At 58.7% G+C, this 23,314-nt stretch overlaps 1 protein-coding gene across 1 annotated transcript in view; it reads left to right on the forward strand.

Moving 5' to 3' along the window:
- ZNF423 (zinc finger protein 423) overlaps positions 1-23,314 on the forward strand; it is a 346,485-nt gene that overhangs the window by 84,724 nt on the left and 238,447 nt on the right. The window lies entirely within an intron of this gene.

A 23,314-nucleotide genomic window follows, 5' to 3' on the forward strand; every position in this document is an offset into this window, starting at 1 on the left:
GCCCCTCTAAGTTTGGTGTTGATTTTTTGGGGGAGGAGGGAGGCATGGCTGGTGGTCCTCAGAGTTTGCTTACTCCTGGCTCTGTGCTCAGGAATCTGGTGGTGCTGGAGGACCACTAGGGGTGTTGGGGATTGCACCCGGCTTGGGTCACTGTCACTGTCATCCTGTTGTTCATCGATTTGTTCGAGCGGGCACCAGTAACGTCTCTCATTGAGAGACTTATTGTTACTGTTTTTGGCATATTCAATACACATGGGGAGCTTGCCAGGCTCTGCCTCGCGGACTCCATATTCTCAGTAGATCGCCGGGCTCTGCTGTGCGGGCTCCATACTCTCAGTAGCTTGTCGGGCTCTCCAAGAGGGGCAGAAGAATTGAACTCGTGTAAGCTGCGTGAAAGGCGAACACCCAACCACTGTGCTATCGGTCCAGCCCTGGAAGGAAGAGGGCAAGTGCCCTCCCTGCGGTGCCTTCCCTTCTGGCCCCTGCCTGGACTTTTTATTTCCCCTTTGCCTTCCCTTTGGGTGTGATTTCCAGGGTTACGCGCCGGCCATGGTCAGCCAGAGTCAGTGACTCCTCCAGCCACACCCCCAGGACCCCACCTTTTCGCCTCAGAAACAGCCCCTAGCTCCCATTTGTGTTGAGACCACTTCCCGTCTCCGCCCGGCCCCCCGGCTCCCTCGGTCTTTGGGGAGTATCTTTCTGTACTGAAGCGTTGCTGCTCAGACACCCTCACGCCCCACAACGGCGGCGTCTATGCCGGACAGCGATGGACAGTGTTGGCACGGGGACCCGAGGGCCCACGTTGTGCTGTGCCCCGTTTGTTCACGGGCACCAGATCCCTGTATTTATTCACCTCATCGGAATGGAATCCAGTCTCCGGCGGGGCACAGAAGGGCGCAGTCAGGGAAACTGAGGCTTGGAGAGGTGGAAAGGACTTGGGGACAGGGTCTTTTCACCCCCCCGAAAGCCGGCCCACGCAGCGCTTTGCTCTGTGCCTGAGTCCAGCTGGAGCCCCTCTGGGCCCCTCCCGCCTGGCAGGGCTGTGGCCTTAGCCCTGGGAAGCCCGTCCGGGGGCCTGTGCCCTGGAGTTTCCATGGTGAGCTCCCCTGGGCTGGGGGGCCAGGGTGGGACTTTCCATCTGGGTGGAAACCTGACCCGCAGGCCCGGGACGGAGGAAATGCCTTCCCCAAATGTGCGGCGGGAGAGCCATGGCCGGCCTGGGACTGCAGCCAGGCAGAGGCCCCGCGTCCTACAAAGCCCAGCGCCTTCGACCCCTGGGGGGTCCGGGGAGAGGGGCGAGGGGCAAGCACCCACCCCTAGGGGGGGGCCTGGCACAGGCGGAGGGAGCGCCCAGGGTTCACACTGCTCTGTGTAGGTAAGTGGCTGGCCAGGGCCCCAAACTGGCTCTGTGTCTCCCAGGCCCCTGGCCAGCAGGTATGTCTGAGGCATCGCTGTCCTTCCTGTTCTCCAAGCGTAGGGGTACAGCCTCGAGCGCTGAGGCATGGCCAAGGTCCCCCAGCAGGTTGGCGCAGGTCTGCCTCCCCACCCGGGCACCCGCCCCTGTCCTTGGCCCTGGAATGCCAGAATAGGCATGGGGTAGGGGCAGGGCCGGCTTCCAGATCCCACGGGCGGCTCCTTTAAGGAGGGTTTGCTGTACACGAGGCGGGGGGCGGGAGGAGGTGTGGCCGCTGTGTGGGAGGGGACTGTCACTCTGGGGTCTCAGTATTTGTGTCTTCATCTCTGTGGCCTTGATATGCATGTGAGGACCCCACACCCCCAGCTCTGAGGACCAATGATGCCCTTGCTCTGAAGGCTGACCCCTGGCACCCTGCCGTTCCCCACCCCTCCCCCAGCCCTCAGGCACTCACCCCACCCAGGGCCAAGGGGGGTGGGCTCTGGGCTGGGCCCAGGGTGGGCTGGTCAAGTGAAGGTGCCTGAGCAGCCTGGCCAGTGGCCAGGACAGAATTGGACTGGGGGCGGAGCCAGGAGTGGGGAGGGACTGGGTCGTGGTCATGTCTCAGTGGAACTGGGTGGTATCTGGGACGGAACCACGGGGTGAGGGGGCGGGGCCATGGAGATGAAGGCGGAGCCATGGGCGAGATGGGGCGGGGCCAGGAAGATGGGCGGAGCCAGGGATATGGTGACCAGCTGGGTGCAGGTCCTGGGTGGGTCTGAGTTGTCTCCTGGGAAGGTGCCCCATGGGCAGCCTCTGTCCTGTCCTGCCTGGAAGAGGCCCACCTGCTTCCCCTTGGCTGTTTCATTGAGGGAGCTGTGTGTGTGTGTGTGTGTGTGTGTGTGTGTGTGTGTGTCTGTGTCTGTGTCTGTGTCTGTGTCTGTGTACTGGCTGGTCTGTCCTTCCCCCCTTCCAACCCTCCCCCCCCCCCCCCCCCGAGCTGTCACTCTGCAGCTCTGTGGCTTCCTGGGCTCCGCTGAAGGCTGGACCGTTGGCAGGTGGCTGCCCCCAGTATGGTCCAGGGGTCACTTCTCCAGGGAATGGGGGCCTAGCAAGGCCTCTAGGCCGAGAGTCTGGAGCCCACTGCTTGTGGGTCTGGCTCTTCGGCTGACCGGTTCTGGGGCCACCAGCAGCCTAGTTCCTGTGAGGGTCTCGCTGTGGAGCTTCTTTAGGAAGTGGAGACTGGGTGGGGGGCTCCACCAGTCTCAGGGACAGTCTCTTAGAGGAGGGGGTGCCTGCTCTGTCCTCTGTCCTCATTTGAACTCCCTCCTGGAGCCCCTCGACCCCCAAAGCCCCTGGCCTTCAGGGCCTACCCCTTGCCTGCCCTTGCGGGAGGCCTTGTCTGAGGGGGCCAGCCTTAGTGCCCCAGTCTCCGTGTCCTTGACCTGGGCTGACCCAGCCCAGGGTTGCCCTGCCTCCCTGCTCCCTGGTCAACACAGCACCAGGCCCCAGCCGTGTGTGTGCTCACGGACGCACGGACAGGTGGACGCACGGACAGGTGGACGCACGGACAGGTGGACGCACGGACAGGTGGATGGACTTCTACGCTGGAAGCTGGGCTCAGAGTCTGGCCTCCTCCTCAGCTGCCGAGGGACCTTCCTTGGTGGCCAGAAGTGGCCTCACCGTCCCCACTGCCCGTATCGGGAAGGCCGTGTGCCTTCAGCCCCAGATGTGACTGCGTGTCTGCTGGCCTGTGGTCCGAGGCGGCCAGGAGCCCTCGTGACCTGTGGTGAGCACTGCCAGAGCACAGACAGTCCGTGTCCTCAGGTGGCTGCAGGCTGGCCAGATAGAGGGTGCTGGGGAGGGACAGGGGGCAGAAAGAGGGTGCGATGGGCGCCGAGGGGTCCCAGGACACCATTGTGTGGAGGAGGATGAGGAGGCGGCCATTGCACAGAGTGGGAGGAGAACCTTCCAGAAGTTCCCCACCCTGGCTGTGAGTCAGGCTGATTGGTGGCCAGGGCAGAGGGCGGAGGCTGCGACAGCCGTTGGTCTGGAGTCAGAGTCGTGGGCTTGTGGATGGGAGGTGGAGGAGAGCAGGGTCCCCGGGAGCGAGTGGACGGGAGGATCTGCCCGCTGCCTTTGTCCAGGGGCGGCGGGGTGGTCAGCAGAATTCGTGACTGAGGGAAGGGGAGGGGAGGAACGTCGAGACAGGTGGGGTGCTGGGAGGGGGGCTGGGATGCAGTTGCCCCCTGTGGGACCCTGGAGGAGCCCTTTGTATGGACAGGGGATGGGGGGGCCCAGGAGGTGTGGTGCATGGTGACCCCGAGTTTGACTGGCCTCTTGGAGATTGAGCGGCCCTGTCTTCAGGGGAAGACGGGACACAGTGGGGTGTCCTGGCGTTGAAAGGTCGAGTGTACACTCACGGGGGTGGTGGTGCACACAGAATACGGGAACAGACGCCCGCCTAGGGCCGCGTCCGCAGCGAGGGGCGGGATGAAGAGGGGAGATGGAGGAGGTGGTCAGACCAGGAGAAGAAGGGAGAGGTCCCCCAAATGAGGGGAGACTTCCAGGAAGAAGGAGGTCATCAGGCCAGCCCAGGGCTTTCATGGGGACCTCGGTGGGACCAGCACTGTGTCGGGACGTGGTCCAGCCACCGGGGGTGGGTCCAGATGGTGCCAGGACAGACCTGCCTCTGGCTGTCACGCTTGGTGGGAACCAGAGCCGTGGCAACGATTTTTGCTCGCAGTCATTCTGGGGAGAGTCGACGTGGGTTCAGGGGTTAATGAAATGAACTCCCGTCTGCAGACGGGCTCGTCTGGGGGGTGTCTGTGCCAGTTACCCCCCCCTTCCACGCCACCCCCCGGCTCCCGCTCGGGAAGTGCAGCCAGGGCTGGACCACGGATGGTGTCTGAGCGGGGCCGCCTGTCTGCGGCGGCGTCCAGCTGTGAGCGAGCCCTCCGCGCAGGAATTACCAGCTTCGCGCAGCCCGGAGCCAGCCCGCGGAAGTGGGCCAGCCGCACCTCCGCACAGGATTAGAGGGATGTGTAATGGATTAAAGATCAAAAATGTTAATTAAGAAATGGTCTTTCCTAATAAGATGCCTTCAAGGGCACAGGCCTGGAAAGGAGGGGTTTTCTCATTTTGGCAACACGGTTTCCGTTGTAATGAAATTGGTTCGCAGACAGTGGGGAGGACCCCACGTAAGTCCCGCTTTAAAGACATCTCCATCCAAATTAATTAGCGGTAAAGAAATGGAGGCGCGAGCGGGTGGCTGGCTGGCGGGAGGCCGCGCGCGGCGGTCCGGCGGTCCGATGGTGACGCTGCGAGGATCCGTGTGTGCCTGGTGTCCGTGGGAACGGCCCGTCGGCCAGGCTGCTCCTGGGGCTGTGAGTGGCCGAGGGCTCACTCTGGGAAAGGGCCTTGTGGGGCTGGCCTGCCGCCGCCCTCCCGATCTGTTCCTCTGTGCCCGAGCCTCGTTCTTTCTTCGCCCTTGTGCATGGCCACCGAGCCTGTCCTCCCCACAACCAGGCAGATGGGTAGATCCAAGTGCTTCGACTCGCTGTGTCCACGTGCCGATGTGCCAGGCTGGTTGGGTCTCCGTGTCCTCCGCCCCGCCGGGCCCACGCTGACTCCTGCTTCTCTGGGCCTTGCTGGGAACCCAGGTTGTGGCCTTCCCCCTCGTGGAATGTCTCTGAAGGCTCCCGGAGCCGGACCATTAAGCCGTGTGCTCTGCGGTTCCCCGGGCCTTCCCGCCTGCCCGTCGCCTCCTCCTGCTCAAGCCTTAGCTGCCGGTCTTCTCAGGCTCAGTTTCCCCTTCTGTCACGTGGAGCCAGCGGTCAGCGCCTTCTGGCCGGTCCCCCTGCGCCTGGCGTGGTCACGGGCAGCCTGGGCCAGGAGGGATCCCAGCACTCAGCCCTGGGGACTGGGCCTCTCTCTGTCTGTTGCTCGGAAGCAGAGGAATGTGTGTGTGGGTTCCAGGGGGCCCTGCTGGAAGCTGGCCGTCTCCCCCCATGCAGGCTGAGGCCTGCCCTGTTCGAGTTTCCTGCACCCCCCAGGGTGCAAACCTCATTTTCCAATAAGCCAAAGAAAGGGGGGCCCGTCAAGAGCCCGGGACTTGCTCCCAAGGCTCTCAGGCGAAGACCCAGAGGAAGGGCTCGCTCCGGTGACGCCTTTGCCCACCAACCACCCAGCTGGCATTCCCTCTGGCAGTGGTGTCGGGAGACTGGGCAAGGGCCGCCAGGTCTCCTTGTCCTCTCTGGTTGGGGAGCCCCCTCCTCGCAGTCCCCTCGCACTCACTTGAGCTTGAGAGTGAACAGACCAGCTCCCCCCTCCCCGCCTTGGTGGATTCCCCGGCCAGGGCAATGCCACGCCGCCTTTTCCCGTGCTCTCGCCTGCCTATTCTCAGCATCTTTTCTCTCTCCCATGAAAACGTTTCAAAAATACACATGGTGGGGGCTGGAGCGATAGCACAGCGGGTAGGGCATTTGCCTTGCACACGGCCGACCCGGTTTCTATTCCCAGGATCCTCTGTGGGTCCCCCGAACACCGCCAGGAGTAATTCCTGCGTGCAGAGCCAGGAGTAACCCCTGAGCATCGCCGGGTGTGACCCAAAAAGCAACAACAACAACAACAACAACAACAACAAACCCAAAAATACACATGGCACATAGCACACAGCACAGAGGGTTCACGCGCAGAACTGTCTTCAGATGGACAGATGGACAATGGGGTCAAGCGCATTTGCACTGCTGAGTGACCATCACCCCTTTCGTCTCTAGAGCCTTTTGTCTTTGACTTTAGCCTTTTGTTGTTGTTTGTTTGTTTGTTTGTGGGCCACACCCGGCTGTGCTCAGTGCTCAGGGATCACTCCTGGTGGTGCTCGGGGAACACTGGGGTGCCGGGGGTTGAACCCGAGGTGGGCGTGTGCAGGGCAGTCATGCTACCCTCTGTGCTGTCTTCCTGGCCGGAAGCGCCCGGTCTCTGGAAACCTGCTCTTTGCCTGTGAACTCTGGGAAGCTCGGAGGAGGGGGACCCACCTGTTTGGTCCTGGGTGGGCACCGTGTCCCTGCATCAGCGGCGCTGTGGCCCTTGTCACCAACATCTTCCTTTCTCGGTCTGAGTAATATTCTCCGTTGTGGCTATTGTTCGTCTGTAGATAAACCCTGGGTGGTTTCGCACGGGGACCTGCACTGGACAATACACTCGCACCATTGCCCTGTCTGCGAGCTCTTCTTTCCTGGCCTGGACAGGGCCTGAGTGGCAGGGGGCTGAGTCTTGTCCCACCTGACTTCCTGGCTTTCAGAGTCTCTGGCAGCTGTATGAGGAGGTGGGGGGGGGAGCTCCCTTGGATGATCCCTTCGGTCCTCCCTCCCCTCACAGTTTGGCTGTGGAGTCGGAGGACCCCAAGACGTAGCCCCTCTGTGTTGCCTTGTGGCTTCTAGCCTGAGTGGGTGGTGCCAAGAGAGGAGCAGGAGCCCTAGGAAGTTGGTGCCCAGCGGGTGAAGGAGACGCATCACGGCCTTGGTGGAACAGAAGCAGTGGACTGTGCTCGCCCGTGGTCTCAGGTGTGTGCCTGGTCGGTGATGCTGAGTAAGGACGCGAAGACAGGGACCACGGACCATGAATGGCAGAGTCTGGGGGGTGGGAGCATGCAAGGCAGCTGCCCGGTGGGCGCGGTGGGGGCCCAAGTGATACAGGGCCGGGGAAGCCAGAGGAAGAGCCAGAGAAGGACGCAGGTGGCGGACGTGTCCTCATGCGTGATTCTGTACTGCATCTGTGTCCATGTGTATCACCCAGTGTGCCAGTTGTCATACGTGTTCATATGCATTTGTGTTCAGGAATGCCGCTGTGTATGTCTTGTCCTGTGGATGTCCGTGTGCTGAGTGTGGCATAGATGTGTGTGTTAATGCACGGGACTGTATGACGAGACGGTGTCTATCTTCTGTGTGACTGTGTGAAGAGACTGTATCGGTCCTCTGTGTGACTGTATGAGGAGATTGTCTGTCCTCTGTGTGACTGTATGAGGAGACTGTCTGTCCTCGGAGACTGTGTCTGTCCTCTGTGTGACTGTGTGAGGAGACTGTGTCTGTCCTCTGTGTGACTGTGTGAGGAGACTGTGTCTGTCCTCTGTGTGACTGTGTGAGGAGACTGTGTCTGTCCTCTGTGTGACTGTGTGAGGAGACTGTGTCTGTCCTCTGTGTGACTGTGTGAGGAGACTGTGTCTGTCCTCTGTGTGACTGTGTGAGGAGACTTGTCTGTCCTCTGTGTGACTGTGTGAGGAGACTGTGTCTGTCCTCTGTGTGACTGTGTGAGGAGACTGTGTCTGTCCTCTGTGTGACTGTGTGAGGAGACTGTGTCTGTCCTCTGTGTGACTGTGTGAAGAGGTTGAGTGTCCTCTGTGTGACTGTGTGAGGAGACTGTCTGTCCTCTGTGTGACTGTATGAGGAGACTGTCTGTCCTCTGTGTCACTGTGTGAGGAGACTGTGTTTGTCCTCTGTGTGACTATATGAAGAGGTTGAGTGTCCTCTGTGTGACTGTGTGAGGAGACTGTCTCTGTCCTCTGTGTGACTATATGAAGAGACTGTGTCTCTCCTCTGTGTGACTGTATGAAGAGATTGAGTCCGTCCTCTGTGTGACTGCATGAAGAGACTGTGTTGGTCCTCTGTGACTGCATGAAGAGACTGTGTCAATCCTCTGTGTGACTGTATGAAGGGACTGTGTCTGTCCATATGTGTGACTATGAGATGTCTGTCCCCTGTGTGACTGTATGAAGAGACTATCTGTCCTCTGACTGTATGAAGAGATTGAGTCTGTCCTCTGACTGACTGTATGAAGAGAACGAGTCTGTCCTCTATGTGACTGTATGAAGAGACTGTGTCTGTCCCCTGTGTGACTGTATGAAGAGACTGTCTGTCCTCTGTGTGACTCTATGATGAGACTGTGTCTGTCCATATATGTGTCTATGAGACTGTCTATCCATATATGTGACTGTGTGTCTGTGTCTCCCTGCTCGTTACCGTGTCTGTCAGTGTGTGGTAGTGTCTGTTGGTGGGACTGTGGCATGTGTATGTGTACCCACATGTGTGACTGTCAGGTATACGTCAGTGTCCAGATCCAGGACACTGTGTGTTCTGTGCAAGATTTAGCAGTGTGCCTGTCTTCCCCTGTTTGTTCACATGTATGAATGCTGTGTGTCCATGAGAGTGTCTGTATCAATCTGTATATGACTCTGCATTTGTGTTATGTTCGTGACTTGTGTCTGGATCCATGTGCCCATTGTCATGTGTGTATCTGTTTGTACGTTGCACTTTTCATGTCTTCCATGCCATGTGTGACTGTCAGTGTGAGTCATGTTAGTCTTGTGTATCTGTGTCACATATGTGACTTTCTTTACCCATCTGTCTTAACTGTCACATATGTGATGGTAGGCCTGTGTGCACATCTGGGTGCTTGGCGTCACATGTGTATCATCTGTTCACGTATGTGGTTGTGTTTGCAGCATGTGTGACTGTGTGACTGTGGTCTGTGTGGGCCGGGGAGGGGCACACCGGCTGTGAGTGTTGGGATTATCTCTTGGGAACTCGCACCATCTTTCCTTCCCACCTGTGCGCTCCTGCTCGGAGGTGGGGGCCGGAGACGTGGAGCTAGCAGGACACGGGATCTTCTCCATTCTCAGACCTGGAGCCTGTGGGCGCTTTGCCTCGCCCACCCGTGTCGTTGGGGGCAGGGCGGAAGGTAGGTGCTTTGCTGCCCCCATTCTGTGGGTGCCCCTGGCCAGCTCCCCTGGGAGAGCCTGTGGGTGGAGCCTGTGCTGTGCGGGGCGGGAAGAGGCTTCCCTGGAGACCCTCCGGCAGTGCGGGCTGCAGGAAGCTCCCGAGGCTTCTGCCCCGGGCCGACGTCTCCAGCGACTTTTCTTTGTGGCACATTCAGAAATCTTTCAGTGTGGACAGATTTTTAAATGCCCCCCCAGACCCTACGTGGGTTTCTGACTGCAGCTAAAGAAGCTGGGGGGAGACACCTTCTCCCGACGCCCCCCATGCACAGGCCCTCACTTCCAGGCCAGGACCCGCCTTTCCTCGTCATTGCCGGGGAGACGAGCCCCAGAGGGGTGTGGCCTGCGTCTGGGTGGCGGAGGTGTGGCTCTCCGTGTGGGTGTGTCCGTGGCCCCGGGCAGGGAGTTTGGAGAGATGGCTCTTGGTGGACGTGGTGGAACGGACAGGTGGCTCGGGGATGTCAGCTGGGGCCAGGGGGCGACTCTGGCCATTGGTGTTCCAGCCAACACCTGTTCCTGCGGGAATCAGCCCCATGGCCCACCCTTGGAGAATGCCCCCCACCCCCAAACCCCAGAGTTGGCAGGACCCTTGGGTGCCCCTCAGCCCTCTCTACGCTGAGCTCTGTGAGCTTCTGAGTCTCCCTCCCTCCCTCCTTCCCTCTCTCCCTCCCTCCCTCCCTCTCTCCTTCCTTCCTTCCTTCCTTCCTTCCTTCCTTCCTTCCTTCCTTCCTTCCTTCCTTCCTTCCTTCCTTCCTTTCTCCTTTCCTTCCTCCCTCCCTCCCTCCTTCCCTCCCCCCTCCCTCCCTCCTTTCCTCCTTCCCTCCCTCCCTCCCTTCCTTCCCTCCCTCCCTCCCTCCCTTCCCTCCCTCCCTCCCTCTCTCCCTCCCTCCCTCCCTTCCTTCCTTCCTTCCTTCCTTCCTTCCTTCCTTCCTTCCTTCCTTCCTTCCTTCCTTCCTTCCTTCCTTCCTTCCTTCCTTCCTTCCTTCCTATGAACTCAGGGCTTCATACATGCCTTCCGCTGAGTCACATCAAGGAGTGCGAGTTCTCCGTTTTCAAAAGGATGATTCTTTCCAGATCCTCTAAAACAGACCGCCGAGGTGGGTCCCTCTGATGGTCAGACTCCTGCGATAAATGCCTCCTCACCACGGGCAGGTGAATGTTCTAGTTTCTCCTCCACCGCGAGTATCCATTTGATGAGGGGCTGAACAAGCTGCTGAGTGAGTCTTTGTGGACACCGGGGGCAGAGGTGCAGGTGTTCTGAGCCCGAGTGACCGGGGCCACACTGGCCTGTTGCTGGGCGTGTAGAGCAGTGGGGGAAGTCGGTCTCCTCGCTCATGCCTGCTGTGTGGGCAGGTCTGAGCCGGGGCCCCAGCCCGTCAGAGTGTGTGTCTTCACGAGTGACACAAAGAGTGTGTCTTTGTCAGAGTGTGTCTTCATGAGAATGTGTCTTCCTGGTAGTGTATATCCTCACCAGAGTGTCATCATGCGTGTGTCTTCACGAGAGTGCGTCTTCACAAAAGTGTGTCTCCATGAGAGTGTGTGTCTTCACAAGAGTGTGTCTTCATGAGTGTGTTTCCTCACAAGACTTCCTTTAGGAGAGCGTGTATCTTCCTGAGTGCGTTTCTGTGAGTGTGTGTCTTCGCAAGTGTCTTCTCGAGACTGTGCCTCCATGAGTGTGTGTTTTCACGGGGTGTGTCTTCACGGGAGTGTGTGTCCCCATGGGAGTGTGTGTCTTCATGAGTGTGTTTCTTCACAAGAATATGCCATCATGAAAATGTGTATTTTCATGGGGGTGTGTCTTCACAAGTGTAGTCTTTATGAATGTGTGTCTTCACGGGAGTGTGTGACTTCACGAGAGTGTGTCTTCACTAGAGTGTGTGTCTTCACGGCAGCGTGTGTTCATGGGAATGTGTCCTTATGAGAATGTGTCTTCACAAGTGTGTCTCAATGAGTGTGTGTGTCTCCCCAAGTGTGTCTTCACGAGATTATGTGCCTTTGTGAGAGTGTGTGTCTCTCTGAGTGTCTCATGACAGTGTGTGTTTTCACGACAGTGTGTTTTCACAAGAATGTGGCTTCATGAGTGTGTTTCTTCACAAGAATGTGCCTTCCCGAAAGTGTATACCTTCCTGGGAGTATGTCTTCCCACGTGTGTGTTCATGGTGTGTCTTCCCGAGTGTGTGTCTTTATAAGTGTGTCTTCATGAATGTGTGTCTTCATGAGTCTGTCTTCACAAGTGTGTGCTCTTCACGAGAGTGTCTTCACAAGAGTGTGTGTCTTCACGAGTGTGTCTTCCTGTTTATGTGTCTTCACGAGGGTGTGTCTTCATGGGAGTGTGTCTTTCCAGGTGTTTGTGTCTTCACTAGAGTACATCTTCCTGAGTGTGTCTTCACGAGTGTGTCTTCACAAGAGTGTGTGTCTTCACGAGTGTGTCTTCCTGTGTGTGTGTCTTCACGAGGGTGTGTCTTCATGGGAGTGTGTCTTTCCAGGTGTTTGTGTCTTCACTAGAGTACATCTTCCTGAGTGTGTGTCTTCACGAGAGAGTGTGTCTTCACAAGTCTGTCTTTACGAGAGTGTGTGTCTTCAGATTGTGTGTCTACAACAAGGGTTTGTATCTTCATGAGATTGTGTGTCTCCGAGACGTCCTCCTCCAGGTGGATGGTGGGAGTGCTCCCCTCTGAGCCCGGCTCCTCGCTCCCCACCCAGGAGCGTGGGCGGCCGCTGGCCGGTGTCCGGGTGTTGGGGTGGGTGCGAGTTCCCGAGCAGCTGGGTGCCTTGCAGATCCGTGTGAAATTCTAGACATAGTGGCGGTGTCGGCAGCACGGGGGGTTTTGAAATGCGGGTCATTAAACAGGGTCAGCGTTTGGTGTGGCTGTGCCCACCGCATCACCTAGGGCTCCTGGAGCCCTGGAAGCTCCCTTCAGGCTGGTGGATACACAGGCATCGTCCTCGCAGTGGCCCTGGGGCCGGTCTCCTGGGTCAGCCCGGTGCCGTTCCCAAGCCTCGGGTGGCGGGGAGGCGGCAGGAAGCGCGCGGCAGAGGACGCCTCCGCCTGTGGGTGCCTCAGCTCCCCAGTGAGGGGGAGGAGGAGCGCCGGGGTGTGCCCGTGGCAGAGGTTCTGAGGCTGAGAGGGGAGTGGGGACCCTTGCGGGCCCCTGGAGTCCTCAGAACACGGTGGGAAGTGGAGACAGTGGGACTCGGGGCGTCCGTGGGCTCATTCGTTCCCCCACAGCCACGGGGAGCCGGCTTTCTCTCCGGCAGGGCGGGGAGCGCAGAAGAGAGACACCGGTGGTGGCACAGTGCTCCCAGGGCCCCTGATGGCTGTGGTACGGGGGACAGTCCAGGTCCCGCTGTCCTTAGGCAATGGCCGGCCTCCTCCAGGCGGCCTCTCACCGAGTCCCTCCAGCCCAGGTGCAGCCCAGGGGAGCACCAGGCCACATCCATCTCCCCGTGGTGCCTCGTACCCGGCTCCCTTTCCTGAAGGTGCGCCCCGTGGGACAGGCGAGGACGGGGGGGTCGAGGGGGGAGGATCGGGTCGCTGAGGCCCCTCCGGATGAAGGAAGCTCCCCCCGACAGGGGCCACTTGAGCTGCCTGTCCCCGTCTTGTGGGGAGGATGAGCCCAGACAGATGGCGGCTCCCCTCACCGGCCGTGGTCCTCCACGTGACTCGGAGAGCACTTGTCCTGGTGGTCCACAGGCGTGGGGGAGAGGAGGGGGCCTCATCTGGAGGCTCTCAGGCAGGGCCGGAGGAGGGACCCGTTGCTTTGTCAGGCAGGGCTTGGGTCGCGGCCGTTCCGGAAGCGGTGCCGTGCCCAGCCGTGTGCAGCGCTCGTTGTTACGGTGGTGGGCGCGTGGCCGTGGCCGCCCTGGCTGCTGCCGCTGTGCCCGGGGCTGCGTGGCGGGAACCAGGTTCTGAGACCCCGAGCTTCCGGGACGGGAGCCCCCAGCTGTGTGCCTAGGCACCTGCAGCCCTGGGACCTGGCTCTGGAAGACTCAGTTTCCTACACGTGGACAGGGCGTGGCCGGTGAGCCACGGACAAAGCGTGTTCTCAGCGCACTGGACGCTGCAGTGGCCCCTCTGTGGGTGCTGAGCTGATTCGACTTAAATGCCAACATCCCCCCCACCCCCCCAGCTCCTCCGTGGCTCCCCGGCTCTCCTTCCCAAGCCCGAGGCTGGCCCCCAGTGCTGGTCCCAGTGCTGACGCTTGCCCCTCACCCCCCCAATCCTCATCTCGGTGCAGAAGTGCCTCTGATCTGTTGCATTTTCCGTCGCCCCTTCCCTCTGTCACCATTTAATGCTGGTCATTGTGGGGGCTGGAGCGATAGCACAGCGGGTAGGGCCTTTGCCTTGCATGTGGCCAACCCGGGTTCGAATCCCAGCATCCCATATGGTCCCTTGAGCACCGCCAGGGATAATTCCTGAGTGCATGAGCCAGGAATGACTCCTGTGCATTGCCGGGTGTGACTCAAAAAGCAAAAAAAAAAAAGTAATAATGCTGGTCATTGTGTGGGCAGGCACGGGGGACACCTCCAGAGCTGGGGACCGCACTCAGGGGTGCGTGCGAAGGTGGTGTTGGCCCTTGACCTCTGCGAGCTGCGCCCCTGGCCCCGGGGCAGGGCCAGGCAGTCGGCTGGCTGGCCGAGCTTGTGTGCTGGGGCCTCAGAATCGAACCCTTCAGGCATTTTATTACTGTCAGCATCTGGGCAGCACAATTCGGGGGGTTAAAGAGGCTTGTGGGAGAGACTTCAGCGCGAAGACGGGCTAATTATTATTTATTATTATTATTTTTAACCCACTGCAATTTACAAAGGGAGTGACGCGGGCGCGCGCACCCTCCGAAGGAGGGCTAATTAGAAGTCTCCCCGACCCAGCTCTTCAGCCGCTGCCGCCGAGCCGCGTGTAAATAAATCTAATTTCCCTCCACCTCAACTCGTCACAGGCTTAATTACCGCAGCCACAATGTGTGCCTGTGTGTTTTTTTCATTAGTGAAAGAGGGTCATTATTAGCCATGTCTGGTAAGAATTATTGTGAAGAGCCCGGTTCCACCCTCGATAGGTGTCCTCGGAGAGCACAGAGGAACTTTCCGTGTGAACTAAAGAGTTTCCAATTAAGGTGGCTTGGAGGAAGCAGGAAGCGGCCACGCAAATTAGAAAAAGATTAGCGAAAGGGAGAGAAAGCAGCAGTGGGAAGGGTCCTGGGAGCCGATTAATTATCTCGCGGGGCCAGACAGAGTGGCTTCTGGGGGCCGGACCCCGGTTCTCCACCACCCCTTGTTGCTCAGCACTCCGGAGGGTCCAGGCCGTTTCGGGGGGTGGAGGGGGTGGGGGGGTGGGTGGGCGGGGGGGTGTCTTTCCAGAGAGAGCCGCGCGTGAGAGTTGCACCTGCAGGGCTGTGGGCTGGCCGCGGGCACTGGCCTCTTTTAGATGGCTTTTCGCACCTCCCGCCCCTCCTCCCGGGAGCCGGGGAGGCCGAGCTGTGGCCGCCACACGCGAGGAACTGTTGCACGGAGGTATTGTTCTAGAAATAAATAGCTGCAAACCCGAGTCAGAAATTAGGGAACACAAAGGCAGCCGAGCCCTGCAAGCCGTCCCGCCTGAGCGCCAATTGTCTGCAGGAAGTGCGCTGCCCAGGGGGGCCTTTGAGGAAGGATTGAAGGCCATTCTGCCTGGTGCTCAATGCACATTGTTGAGGGGGGAAAAAAAAAAGTTCTTTCCCCCCCTCCCCTTTTCCTTCCGCCCCTCCCCCTTCCCCCTTCAAGATGGGATCTCTCAGTAAACAGCGTTAGGGGTGCTTTCACTTTGGGGTGCTCCTGAGCCGCAGATGATCCAGAAGTGGCTTCATGTCCCCATACCTGAGTCGGGGGTCTGTCCTTGGCTGTGGGGCGTGACCCCATGCGCGGGAGCAGCTGCAGGGGCCGGGCCCCTCCCCACTGCCTGCCTGCAGATGGCAGAGACCCCAGGAGTCCTGCTCTGAACCCCTCCTGGTGCCTGGACCTCCAGAGTGGGGGACTTGGAGGTTCTGCTCCAGGAAGGGGGGCTCCTCTGTCAGCACAGTGTGGCTGGTGCTCACATTCACTGAGAATGTCCCGTCCCGTCCGGCCATGCCCCCCACCCCTGCTGGGCTGGGAGTGTCAGGGACCCCCGGAGGGACAGTGCTACTGGCCAGCCGCAGCTGACATAGACCCAGAGGGCTAGTGGGAGACTCGGCTTCTCCCTGTAGACAGCAGGGGGGAGTGTGTGGTGGGGAATCTGACTGCAGGGCGTCTGTTGGTTTGTTTTGTTTTGTTTTGTTTTGGGTCACACCTGGCAGTGCTCAGGGCTGACTCCTGGCTCTGAGCTCAGGGATCACTCCGGGTGGGCTTGGGGGACCATATGGGATTCTGGAGATTAGACTCGAGTTGGCCAGGTGCGAGGCAAGGGCTCAACCGACTGTTGTATCTCTCCAGCCCTGGGAAGGGGCCTTAGAGCTACACGTAGGGGGCTGGAGCGATAGCACAGGGGGTAGGGCATTCGCCTTGCACGCAGCCGACCCGGGTTCGGGTCCCAGCATCCCATATGGAGTAATTCCTGAGTGCAGAGGCAGGAGTAACCCCTGTGTATCGCCGGGTGTGACCCAAAAAAGCAAAGCCACGCTTTTGCTTGTCCCCTGCCCACAGGAACTGCTGTGTGGACGAGGCCCTGGGAGGCACGAGCCCAGCAGCAGCTGCAGGGCCGGCCCACGCCTTCCCCCCTGCCTGCAGAGGGCAGAGAGCGGAGACCCCGAAAGTCCAGAGCCCCTCCTGGGGCCTAGGCCCCCTTGGTGCTGGCTCTCTCTGTGACCTCCTGTCCCTGCTCATCACCACCTCCTCTAGTACAGAGGAAGAAACTAAGGCTGAGAGAGGTTTAGTGACGAGCCTCAGGTCACACAGCTCAGAGCCCAAAGCGGGGCTGTGGCTCCTGCTGGCTAGGGCGCCCCGTGCTTGCGCCTCACGTGTCCTGCTGTGGGTTTCTCCTTCCAGACTCCATGGGGTCTGCCGCCCTGGCCCGCCAGCTCTCGGAATGAGCCTGCTCCCCACCCCCGGCCTTCCTGCTCCTCTCCCGGGCACCCACGCCCAGGGACTCGTCACCCTCGCCTTCAAGGGCACTTCAGAGGTGACCGGGACTGGCGTTTCCTGAGGTGGCTGCCAGCGGGGCGAGTCCTGTCTGTGTGTGAGCAGGGGGCGTGTGTGTACATGCGTGAGCATGTGTGTGGTGTGTGCACATATATGTGCGCACATGTGTGTGTGCACATGTGTGTGTATATGTACGTGTGTATGTGTATGTGTATGTATGTGCGAGTGTGTGTATACGTACATTTGTGCGTGGATGGGTGTGTGTGTGTGCGTGTGTGCGCGTGCGTACATGCTGCTGTGACTTTCTGACTCTGGGGATGTTTCTGAGTAGAATTTCCTCTCTGGTTACATTCGGAAACCCTCTGGTGGTAGGTTTCCCGCCCTGCTCTGCCTTCACAGCCTGGTGCTCGGCCACGGCACCCTCACAGAGCCGAGTGTCCTGCCAGGCTCGCCGTGTTGGCCCACCTGGGGGAGTGTGTGCACATGTGTGTACGTGTCTGTGTGCGCGTGCATGTGTGCGGGCTGGAGAGATGGAGCCTCTCATTTCTCCGTGGGGCACCTCTGCCGAGTGTCCAGCCAGGACTTCCTGTGCTGGCCTGAGCGTCACACTCCTTTGTGGTTCTGTCCGGTGCCTGAGGGCTGAGTGGCCTCCTGGAGCTTCTCCTGCATCTCAGGTTCTGTTCCCCTCCCCCCCCCCGCCCCCGCTTCCTCAGAACACTCTTCTCCACAAGGACCTTCCTTCTCCCCAGCGCACGGGCTCGCACATGTCCTCATGGGCCCCAGGACCCCTACAGCTGGCCTCTTGGCCCTCTCTCGGCCCCCTTCCTCGCCTTTGTCACTGCCCTCTGCGGACCGAGAAACCTTGGTTTCTGTCTGTTCCTCGCTCTCCCGACGTGAGAGGGTGACCGCCCGACGGGCCGGGGCTGCCCCCTGTGTGAGGCGTCCCTGGCACCCACAAGATCTCGGGAACAGTTAGCGGCCAGTGACGGTGTCTCCGAGCTCCGCCCTGTGACTCAGGGCTGACAGGCGGCAGAACCATGGGGTTCCCGGAGCAGCCGATTCCCAGAAACAGAGGGGAGCAACCCCCTTCCCCACCCCCGGGGCTGCCCCCAGGACAGGAAAGGAGGGGGCTTCCTGGAAACTCACCCCTGGGCCTTGTTGAAATCTGGGAAGCATCCTCATTTCATGCCTAGGAAGGAGAAGAAACCTCTGTGGGTTGGTAGAGAGGAGGGGAGAGAAAGCCACGGAGGGAGGATTCCCCGAGCTTTCCCGGGAGAGACCCCCGACTTGTCTTCCCCTGTGTAAGCTTGTGTGTGTATATGCGTTAGAGTGGGAACATGTGTGGGTGCGTGTGTGCATGTGTGGAAGTGACACCCGGAGATGGGCTTTCTGGCCACTCTGCTCTGTGTCCGTGCCGTACCCACCATGTGGGAGCAAGCCCCGGTGACTCTGGCCCTGGGACTTGTGGGTCCTTGGCCCCTCCTCAGGGCCCCAGGCATCCATCCTTCCCTCCACGGCAGCCTCCCCCAGCGGGGGAATGAGATGGGAAGGCTTTGGGGAGGACAGCCCTGCACCCATGTGCAAAGCCTGCTTTATTCCTCCTCCCCCCCCCCCCCCCCGGGTGCCTCACCAGTCCAGTGCTCTATGTGGTGGTTGGAAAACTGTCCCTGTGATTTTCATTGTTTTGAAGACACCAGGATGATACTTGTGTATGTATTTCATATCCTCGCATTCGGGCCACACTGGCAGTGCTCAGGGGCTTCCCTGGGCTTTGTGCGGAGGCTGTCCTGGGAATTGAACCCAGACCCTCCCACACGCCAGAGAGCTGTGTTCCTTCTGAGCCACTTCCCAAGGCAACTAGGAGCTGAGGGCAGGAGACTGAGGCATGCTGAGTTCCGAGTTGAGACCCGTACTCGCAGCGGCTTCATCTGCATTTTACCGGGCCCTCCGGTGACACAGAGCTGCCGGCCCGGGGTCCTGCAGAGTCAGGGGCCTGCCCAGAGAATCTTGTTCCTACCAAGGCTGAGGCAAACCCATTGGCAGGGCAAGACGGACCCCCCCCGCCCGTTGCCCCAAGTTATTTCTGCAACCTGTTCGTACGTCACCAGGCGTTGGGACCGCTGGCTCTGAAACGTGCTTTCCCTCTGCAGAGAGCAGTCAGTGCAAACTCTCAAAGTGCTCCCAGGGGGCTGGAGAGATAGGGCAATGGGTAGTGCACTTGCCTTGCACATGCATGGCTGATCCATGTTCAGTCCCCCGGCACTCCATGTGGTTTCCCAAACCCTGCCAGGAGTGATCCCTGAGCACAGAAACAGGAATCAGCCCTGAGCACTGCTGTATGTGACCCCCCCCCCCCCAAATGATAATACTTCCCAGGAGCCTGAGAGATAGCGCATAGGGTAAGGCACTTGCCTTGCGTGTGGCCAACCCTGGTTCCATCCCTGCATTGCACGTGATTCCCCGAGCACAGCCGCCAGGAGTAAGCCCGAGCATCACAGAATATCCCTCCACCCAAAAAAGGGCTCCCCAGAAGAGAGCCTGCGCGTGGCAGTGTGGTGAGGCCAGAGAGCGCGTGCCACCGGGTCCCGCTCTCCCGCAGTCTCTGTGTGTCTGGATGCACAGGGCAGGCTGTGGCCCCTGCTCGCCAGGGCACAGGCCTCGGGAGCCAGGATTTCAGCCCTGTTCTGGCCCCGTCCATGGGTGGGGCCTTCTGGAGTCCTTTATAGCTACCGCGATCTGTCATCAGAAATAGCAGCAAAGCGTCATTGTTTCTTCTCTTTCCTTTTCTTTCTTTTCAAATTGAATCACCATGAGATACAGTTACAAAGCGTTCATGTTTGAGTTTCAGTCAGACAGTGATCGAACACCCACCCCTCCACTAGTGCACGGTTTCTCCATCAGTGTCCACCAATGTCCCCAGTATCCCTCCCCCTAGCCCGTCCCACCCCTCCTCTTGCCTCCATGGCAGACAGTTTCCTTCTTGCTCTCTACTTATGGGTGTTATGTTTTGCAATACAGATACTGAGAGGTCATCATGTTTGGTCCTTTATCTACTTTCAGCACACATCTCCCATCCTGAACGATTCTTCCAACCATCACTGACTTAGTGATTCCTTCTCTATCCCAGCTGCCTTCTCTCCCAGCTCATGAGGCAGGCTTCCAACCATGGAGAAATCTTCCCGGCCCTTGTCTCTACTGTCCTTGGGTGTTATTCTCATAGTATGATATTTTATATCCCTCAAATGAGTGCAGTCAGTCTATGTCTGTCCCTCTCTTTTTGACTCATTTCACTTAGCATGGTACTCTTCATGTTTATCCACTAATAAGCAAATTTTATGACTTCATCTCTCCTAACAGCTGCATAGTATTCCATTGTGTAGATGTACCAAAGTTTTTTTAACCAGTCGTCTGTACTCGGGCACTCGGGTTGTTTCCAGATTCTGACTAGTATGAACATACAGGTGCAGACGTCATTTCTACTGTGCTTTTTTGGACCCCCGGGATATAGTCCCAGAAATGGTATTGCGGGATCATGTGGAAGCTCAATTTTCAGTTTTTAAAAGGAATGCTCGTACTGGGGCTGGAGCAATAGCACAGCGGGTAGGGCGTTTGTCTTGCATGCGGCCGACCTAGGTTCCATTCCCAGCACCCCATATGGTCCCCTGAGCACCGCCAGGAGTAATTCCTGAGTGCAGAGCCAGGAGTAACCCCTGTGCATCGCCGGGTGTGACCCAGAAAGCAAAAAAAAAAAAAAAAAAACCAAACAGGAATGCCCGTATTGTTTTCCAGAAAGGCTGGACCGGTCAGCATTCCCATCAATGAAAGAGTCCCTTTCTCAAAGCTTCATTTTCTTCTGCGGGGAAGAGACGTTCTCGGGCTTCCTGAAAGGGCTCTGTGGCCTGATCTGGCCAGCCTGAGAGATGCCCAGGGTCAGAGTGGGGGTTCCTGTGGGAAGTCTGGGTGCACCCCATACCATGTGGTCTCCGTGAATCCTCCTGTCCTGGGGCCAGTCTTGGTGGGTGTGGATGTGACTGGTCCTCTCCAGGTGGGTGAGAGGGAGGGGCAGTCTGTCTGTCTGTCCCTGCCTCCGCCTGCGCATCTGCGCATTTCTGCTGTGGTCTGGACCGCAGTGTTCACCCTTTGTGCGGAGGGGTGAGTGCACTGAGGCCAGAACCTGGGGTGAGTCCACAGAGGTCAGAGCCTGGAGTGGGTCCACAGACTCTGGTCAGAGCCTGGAGTGGGTCCACAGAGGTCAGAGCCTGCAGTGGGTCCACAGAGGTCAGATCCTGGGCTCCCAGGGAAGCACCGCCATGCCCAGAAGTGCACCGTTTCCTGGAGATTAGCATCCTGGCTCTTTGTGACCTTCCGGTGTCTGGGCCTCAGTTTCCCCCTCTGGAATGAGGCGAGTGCCTGCTTCCTAGCAGAGAAGGTCATAGTGGGAGCCCAGTGAGGTCCGCTCATCCTCCTGTTGCCCACCCAGAGCAGAGATTTTTACTGCAGACATTTCTAGAAGCTGCCTTGACCTCTGACCCCGCCTGTAGCCAGCGATCTTCTGACACGGTTCTCTGTGATTTCTTAGCAACCACCTGCTCTCCGGCCCCACGCTCTCCTAGGGAGAGTTGGAGTAATTTTTTCCGTTCTGTGTGTGTGTGCGCTCTCTCTCATGGAAGGGGGCCAGGCTGCGTTTTCGGCCGTACCTGGTTCCTCCTTCAATTAGACTGTTTTCCATTCTCATCTCCCCAAAGGTGGTTTTCCAGACCCGGGCATGATTCACAGTCTCAGCCCACAGGAGGGCTGGAAAACGGGTGAGAAGTCAGAGTTGCAGATTGATGTTCGGGGGTGGAAGGCTGGTTTTTCAAGCCAAGAAGGTGGAAAACCTGCGTTTGCTGAAAGCCGGCCAAGGTGGTGTGTTCCGGCGGAGGGTCCTGGTAGGGGTGGACGTGTGGGCACCTCTGCCTGTGTCCTTCCTGCCTTCCCTCCACCCGGCAGCGCCTGGCCAGGCCCTCCTAGGAGGCAGGTGCTGGGCGTACTGGCTCCTTCCCAGCACAGACCTGTCTTGGCTTGGCCGCACCCTGCGTCCAGAGAGCAAGGCTCACGGGGCACTGGGCATGAGGGCCAGCCCGGACTGCCCAGGGGTGGGTGTGGGCCTCCAGTGCGGGAATGCTGCTTCCTTGGGGGCCTTCTCCATCCAGAAGCTCCCCATATTCATTTACAGAGATGTTTCTTCGGGGCTGAGCGATAGTACAGCGGGTTGGGCACTTGTCTTGCATGCATTGGACCCAGGCTTGATCTTCTTTTATGGTCCCCATGAGTCCACCAGGAGTGACTACTGAGCACAGAGCTAGGAGTAAGCCCTGAGCACTGCCAGGTGTGGTCCCCAAATTACAAAAAAAAAAAAAACCCACAAGAAAACCCACAACAGGGGCTGGAGCGATAGTATAGTGGGTAGGGCGTTTGCCTTGCACGAGGCCAACCTGGGTTCGATTCCCAGCATCCCATATGGTCCCCCGAGCACTGCCAGGAGTGATTCCTGAGGGCAGAGCCAGGAGTAAGCCCTGAGCATTTCTGGGTGTGACCCAAAAAGGAAAAAAAAAAAGAAGAAAAGAAAAGGAAAGAAAACCCACAACAAACAGACGCAGAAACTTTTACTAGGCAACGTTTCCTGATGGCGGCGGTGTTGGTTCGCCTGGCTGTGTTTAGAGGCACCGCATCGGCCTTTACAAACGCGCGTCTCCACCTCTCAGCTCCCAGGTACTCCCTCTCCCTGAGTCAGGGCTGCCTGTGCCTCCCACTCTAGTTTTCCGGTTTTCATCTTTCTGTTGGGTCCTGGGAATCAGGCTCAGGATGCCGTGCTCTGGAGCAAAGGACTCCGTAGGCTACTGGGTCACACACCATCCGCTCAAGCTTGGGGGGCTCTCCTGGCAGTGCTGAGGGGTCATTCAGTGCCAGGCATTGAACCCAGTCCTCTGACCCGGACAGAGCAGGTGCTCAGCCCATTAAACTCTCTCTTCACTCCTGTGTCTTCCCGTCCTCTCTGATAGGCTTTTTTTTTTTTTTTTGCTTTTTGGGTCACACCCAGCGATGCTCAGGGGTTACTCCTGGCTTTGTACTCAGAATTACTCCTGGCGGTGCTTGGGGGACCTTATGGGATGCCGGGGATTGAACCCGGGTCGGCCGCGTGCAAGGCAAACGCCCTACCCACTGTGCTATCGCTCCGGCCCCTCTGATAGGCTTTTATCTTAAAAAACTTCTTTGCCCAGGTGGTCCCAGCACTGAAGGCTCTGAGCAGTCCTGCATCCCCAGGCCTGAGCACTGGCCACCAGCCCAGCTGGCTGCATCACTGGGAAAGGCCCTGGGCTCCCTGCTTCCGGCGTGGGAGGCCTCCCCACCCCCCGCCCCCCAACAAAAGAGAAAAAAAAAGAGCGCCTCGGCAATATTTTGTGGGTTTCTTTGTGTGTGTGTGTGTGTGTGTGTGTGTGTGTGTGTGTGTGTGTGTACAGTATTTCGGATATAGGGACCAGAGAGATAGGAGAGTGGGTATGGCTCTTGCTTTGCACATGGATGACCTGAGTTGGGTCCGTGGCACCCCTTACAGTCTCTGAACCCTGCCAGAAGTGTATGATCCCTGAGTGCAGAGCCAGGAGTAACCCCTGAGCATCACCAGGTGTGGTGCCCTCCCCAAAAATCAATCAAAAATATTTCAGATAGGGAGCTGGATCAATAGCACAGCGGGGAGGGCATTTGCCTTGCACACAGCCGACCCGGGTTTGAGTCCCAGCACCCCATATGGTCCCCTGAGGACCACCAGGAGTGATTCCTGAGTGCAGAGCCAGGAGCAACCCCTGTGCATCGCTGGGTGTGACCCAAAAAGAAAAAAAAATCAGAGATATCAAAGAACACTGGCTGCCTGAGTGAAGGGCCAAAAGCCCTTTAACAACGAGTGTGCTGGCACCCAGCCTGCCTGCCTGCCGGGGCCGGGCCCTCAGTTCCGTCCCTGCCCAGCCCCGGGAGCACATGGGTGCACTGTGGGCGTCGCACTGCTGCCTCTCACCCTCCCACCG

Source organism: Sorex araneus, chromosome 8, assembly GCF_027595985.1.
Source record: "Sorex araneus isolate mSorAra2 chromosome 8, mSorAra2.pri, whole genome shotgun sequence".
NCBI lineage: Eukaryota > Metazoa > Chordata > Mammalia > Eulipotyphla > Soricidae > Sorex > Sorex araneus.